The sequence below is a fragment of the Styela clava genome, chromosome 5 (assembly GCF_964204865.1).
Source record: "Styela clava chromosome 5, kaStyClav1.hap1.2, whole genome shotgun sequence".
NCBI lineage: Eukaryota > Metazoa > Chordata > Ascidiacea > Stolidobranchia > Styelidae > Styela > Styela clava.
In genome coordinates, this window is record NC_135254.1 from 7,291,920 (window position 1) to 7,298,510 (window position 6,591).

A 6,591-nucleotide genomic window follows, 5' to 3' on the forward strand; every position below is an offset into this window, starting at 1 on the left:
GCGACTTGGACTGGTAACCGGACCATATGGTTCGCCATATGGTTAAGCCGTTTTATCGGCTTTCCTCTCCCCACGGGATAAATATGTAAACCTTCCTTCTCCTAAATACTATCTAACACTGAAATAACAATCACCAATATAATCACGCACACTGAAGATCACCAGGGTGTTTTATAGATAATTATATCGAAGATAAAAGTAGACTAAAATTATAAAAGCTACAATTCCTAAAAGTATTCAGGCACTCCGGAAGTATGTGTACCAAGATGGCGCACAGCCTGAACCCTAACCTGGTTCACATATTATGTTCAGGTTGTGCGCCATTTTGGTACGAATACTCCAGGAGCAATCTATTTCAATATCAACTTTCTAAAATATCGGCACTCGGGAAAGGGCTCATTTTATCATTTTTATACTCCGGATAAGGGTCTGTTTGTACACACAGCTACTGGATACCTAATTTATCCCACCAGGGTGAGATGGTAGGTAGGGGATAAAATTTGAAAAAAGAGTCCTTGCATCTATTTCATTTCTAGAAAAAGACAAAGATCTGTTGCACAAAGCCCCCGCCAATAATGTGAAATTTGAAAAAAACGCCACGTTTTGAAATATTAAATTGGTGATTATCCAGTTATGATTAGAAATTCGGTTCGGTTCGGTTCGGTTCAGAAATGATTTAAAAACGTTCAATTTCCAGCGCAATCTGCATTCCTAAACCTAACCCTATCTGAATAAATTCTATATTTTATTTTTATTTTTATCCGTGGCGGGGCTGTGTACAGAATAACAGAAAAAAATAACCGTGATTTATTGAATTGAACAGAGGAAAATATATTTACTAGGAGTCCAGCACAACAACGTGAGTCAGTTACTTCGAATCTGTTTATTATCAGATTTGACACGTACGACTAATTTGTTGTTTCATAATTGAAACAATGATCAAATTATTGTGCGTCATAATACGTGTTTTCATCTAATAAACATCTGGAAAGAGCAAGGGTTACGAGGTAATTTCGGGCGACGTTATATATATATAGTATACCAGCGATGGCCGTGATTTAACAGTGGATATTGCATTGAAAAGTTTTTTATGCTGTAATTCAGTCGCAAAATCAACAAAATAAATAAGGTGGCGATCTAGCAACTACTACTTTTAAGAACGTATATCTTCAAGACTGATTTATAAGCTATCGTGCATGTCAATGTACCTGATAAAAACGAAAATTTTGCATTACATGAGTAAAATCCAAGTTATCAATATGATTACACCGTCTTATCGTCATTTACACCAAAATTTTAACTCAATTCTAAAATTTCCTACCAAATGTACCGCATCGTACATGAGAAGTGTTTTAAAGTTCTTGTCCAATGAAAATTGGTGCTCCAAAAGTGTGTACCAATATGGATGTAACTAATTTTGTTCGCCTATTTTACATCAAGTTGTGAAACGGGACTGAAATCTATGGGCAGGCGGTATATTCACTTGGCTAACACAAACAGTCCCCGAACTTGTAATAGAACTATAATGAGGAAAATCGGAATGAAATTAGGGCCTAACCTTAACCTGGTACACATATCACGGGAGTACCTTAAAATTTACAAACTCGCGCATAATATTGCAGTTCTGTTAATTTCTTTGAGAATTATTCGAGAAAAACCAACAATTTGGTGTCATATTAACTGTTTTAATCTCAAAAAAGATCTCAGTGCATTCCACAGTGCCTGTGATGAAATTAGCTTACAGTGATAATCAATTATGGCTTGTGGTATTTTGCCTTAAAGTATCGCCGCGACTGGTATTTACAGGCGCATAGTGCGCAATTGTATATGGTTTCAGTAACTCATAGGGTACTTCCGGTACCAGGTTAAGGTTAGGCCATCATTTCAATCCGATTTTCCCTAGTTTAGTTCTTAGGAAATATGACAAGCCACGATTTGAAAACTTAATGTTGCAATCGCGCGAGATCGAGATTTTACTGCGCAAATGCTTTGGTGGTTTTGCGCAATAGCGCACGTTAAAGACAACCTTGCTTTCAATTGAGTTTGCGTTAGCTGCTACTTCCTTGATTGTAGTAACTTAAACTGCTTCGTGTCATGCACCCATCGGTTTTACTCTATCTCAATAAACCCCCGAGTTTCAGTAGCGCTTGGCAATAAAATGGTCGCCCATACCTTCGCTTTAAGATTCGTCTTTTTTGAATTCTAAGTTTATGTGACCTTGCTTTGGCCAGATTCCCGTTGTATTTCTGTTTTATCACCTCGTTTATCAACTTGTAGCTGTCCGTTGATTGACAAGAACTGCTTCACAATGGGAGCTAGTATTTATTTAAATCTACTCCATCATACCATCTATATGGTAAAAGTAGATCTTAGCAGTACAATGGTCGCCCATAAATTTGCTCGGAGATCAGTCGACTTTACATCTGAGTTTGCGTGAACTCACTTTAAGAAAATTCTCTTGAAAAATATTCCTAACCACATTTCATTGTTTTTTATTGTTTCTACTTTTTCTCACCTTGTTACAAACAAAATAAACTCTCTGACCGATGTCATACAGCGACCTAAGACAACTTAATCTGATTATCCGACTCCCCTTCAGAGTATAAAACGTAGGAAACCAATCGTCACGTTACGTAAAATAAAGAACGTGAAAACATACTCGTCCAAGCGTGTTCCATAGAAATATATCGCTTTTCTGGTGTGGCCCAACTATAATCATTACTTCAAAATTGTCATTTATAAAATTCCTGACCAATCATTTCTAACAAAGAAATTTCGAATAAAAACTTCCATTGTTTCGACATAATTCATTCAATAAAGTATCACGTGACAAGGTTCTAGATTCCGACCTCACGCACAGAGAAACTAGATACGTCTATGAAATACCGGAGAATGATCCGAGTGAAGTAGCCCTACCTCTACCTGTAAGGTTGATAAACTCGATTGCTTTGTTTCAATAAACTCTTCTGGATATTTCTCTCTGAGCGAGACCATAAACACTATTCGGGCGGGAAATAGTCATTTCGTTTGCCTAATCCAAGACGAGTGGGGTCACTTGCAATAAAGTTATTTTTCAATAATCTATTTCTCATAAATATTTGCAATTTACCAGGATTGGTCTTTATAAAAACTATTACAGAGTATTTGTAGAAATGCGAACGATATTACAAATATATAACAGTAAAAAAACGACGCAATACCGTAGGGAACCCGGCAGCAGCTTACTCCAACTATTTGTTTATAACTTTATACTTATTTCACCGGTCAAATAATTTCCTCTTCTCTATATGCTTTTATGTTAGTGCTGTTTATGAAATATATTATTTTATGACTCCGTACATCGGTACACGACATAGACGACGGCTCAATTCTCAATCCGTTGACCTAAATCAAGACAATTTGGCGTTTTGGGCCGTCAAACTGTCAGTATATCCCTACCTATCAGACAAATATTTATACCGAAATTCCAGTTATGTGGAATTCAGTACCTCATAATTGCGACCGCTTTGACCTGGACTGCTTCAATTCTCGCATCGATCGGCTTCGTTTTAGCAATATTCAAAAATTAAACCCGGAAAAGCTGCGATTGACTAGAGGCACGTGGTTGTTTATTTTGATAAAAATAATGATTTTGAGCATGCAGTAAGCTTTGACTAACTCGTAATTAATTCCTCGACAAAAATATCGAAGCACAAGTTTTAACAAGTGCAGTTCTAAGTATTCTGTGGCGTCTGCAGCTGCCGCAAAACCATGGCGGTATTTCCATACCAAGGCTGCTACGACCAAACCAATGGCGACTGACTTTTTAGCTGCCACAAACCAATGACGAGCTGCCGTTACCGCGGCAGCAAATTGTAAACCAATGGCAGGTAAAAATTTGCTGCCATAACCACGGCAGGTGGGCCGTAAAGATAGGGCTGCCCCGCTATGGGGACAAATATTGGGTAAGTTGGAACGTTTTTCTTATGGATACAGTTTTGATGGATTTGGGGTTAGGGTTTAAGTAGATATAATTCCACATGATCAATTAAAATCTGGTACACTAATTTGTGAATATACCGTTAATACTGATTGCAGAATACTGAAAGCGCTATGAAACCATGGCAAGAGCTGCCGCGGTTCGTTCGTGGCAATTGCTGCCATGAAGTGGTAAGAAATGCGCCTCAGTTTTAAAGCATTACAGAATTAATGAAACAAGTTTAAAATTTTGGCGAAATCTGACGAAACATTGCACAGTCTAAAGTTCGGTACTCACGTAGTGTGTGAGCCAGGTTAGGGATAAGCCATAATTTTTTTCCGATTTTCCTTATTTTAGTTCGAATTCGAGTTCGGGGAATGTTTGTGTTAGCCAAGTGAATATACCCCCTGCCCATAAGTCCCCCTAGACAACAAAGTTAGTTACCTCCATTTGGCACACACACTTCTGCACCGCCCAAAGTTCTATTCTACTGCCTTCTCTCTCCCTTCATGTAAAATAAACTGAGGAGGATAAATCAAATGCCAAATATTCCTGGTATTCTCTAAAATTGCAAAGGGAATTTATTCTATACCATACATTGTTTTGGCTCTCACAGATGTATCAAATGAAGTAAAAATACTTGAACAATTACTGATCAAAAACAACAATCCTGGTTAGATATATTGAGAGCTGTCTTCATAACAAAATTGAAATTGTAAAGGGACTCTATGAACTATGTATATCAAAATTTCTAAACCGCTAAAAACCAACAACTACGACATGTTACTAAAACAGAGATGATCTCCACAACGCATTTGCGGTCCTTCAAGTCTTCTTATACCGGTTGAAGTATTTGTTTTAAGCCGGTGACACGCTTCTTATGACATGTGGTTTGATTTTTCGAGTGTAAAAAGTTGTTTATATAATTCCTCGTTAGAGGAGCTCCATACAACCACGAAGACGATAACGCAGAGGTGGGCAAGAAACATTGTGCCCACTTAGACTGGGGGCCATGTAAGTGTGACGTAAAAAGTTACATTTTATGAGCAATATTTACAGTGTTACAACAGCAAAAGTGGAATTTATTAACCCCAAAACTAAATTTAATCGCTATCTCACCAAATTCTTTGCGCTATTTTTGAGCTGAATTCGGTTTCAGATTGGTTGTGCCAGCATTTTGATTTGGCCCGCGGTTTTGTTGAGTCAGTCATCAATATATCTTACCCAAGTTTCATTTTTTTAATCAGTAATTGTTTAAATATATTTACTTCATTTAATACATCTGTGAGGGCCAACAAAATATTTGGTATCGATAAATTCCATTTGCAAGTTTTTTAAGATTTTATGGACATCCTATATATGTCAGAAAAGTGTCAAAGATAATATGGCTCCATTTTTTAAACTGTTGATAAAATCCCTGACCAAGTAAACCGAATCCCTATTTTATTTTGAGTTTTCAAACATCAGAAAAATAGCCCCCTTGGTGCCTTGATCCTTTCATCGGAGCAAAAAGGGGTTTTATTAAAATAAGAAAACAAGTTTTTGAAATTCATTTTTTTATTAAGTTGTTAGAGACTTGTCCATCGTAAGTGGACATCGGTCAGTCTTTACGACACTCATACTCTACAAAGTAAACATAGTAGAGCCATGGACGCCATTGATCCTCACGTGTATAAGTGTAATCCTCTGTTTGTCCAGCCGTTGTCCGTTGTTGTTAGTAAATTATGTGCAGAAGTTACTAAAATTTGAAAGTAACGCAACTATCGCCTATACTCAAAAATAAGACCTAGCCTGGATTTTTAAAATGATTTTAATATAAGCCATCCCCTCAAATTGAGACCTATTCGATAGCGCAATTTTTTTTTAACCTAGTCGATAGTAAGAAATCTTTCCAACACGTTTTAAATGATTATTTAATTATGCATGTTAGCAGTTATTCTAAATAAAAAAAAGTGTCACTAATAAGTAAATGCAAATCGGTTTTTATATTTTGTAAATATAAAAATCTCGTAATTCTCTACTTTGTAATATTGTTTTTGATAATTGAAAATAAAAGACATCCCAAAATAAGCCCTAGTGTTATTTTCCGGTAGAAAATTGAAATGAGATCCAGTCTTATTTTCGGGGAAACACGGTATATTCGTTGGTTAGAATAAAATCGGATCTGCGTAGAAATGCTATTACCTGCAAACGATGGGAGTAATGATTAGTAATGCAAAGATGAGTTTCGCTCTTCGGCAAAGACAATGTTTTCTTATTTTGTTTAATCTTTTTTCCTGAAATGTTTGCTACATGGCTTGCTGAAAGGTACTATTTGCAAAAGTTGAAAATTTGCAGCTTTTTTTACGAAGAGACTTGCTTAATCTCTAAAAGCACAAAAATTAAAAATCTAAAAAAGATGGCGAATGGCCCAGTCGTAACGATGTTTTCGGGCGTGTCTGAATATTTATATGTGGCCAAGTTTGAGAGCGTTTTTCAAATAAATATTAACGTAATAGAAAAGAAACATTAAAACAAGTTCTCATCGGCGCATTCCGAATTTACTAAATCGGCCAATATCTGGATAACCAGAAACATTTATTTATTGTGGGAAATAAGATGTGTAGCCCTTCAATAAAAGGAGGTTATTTGAT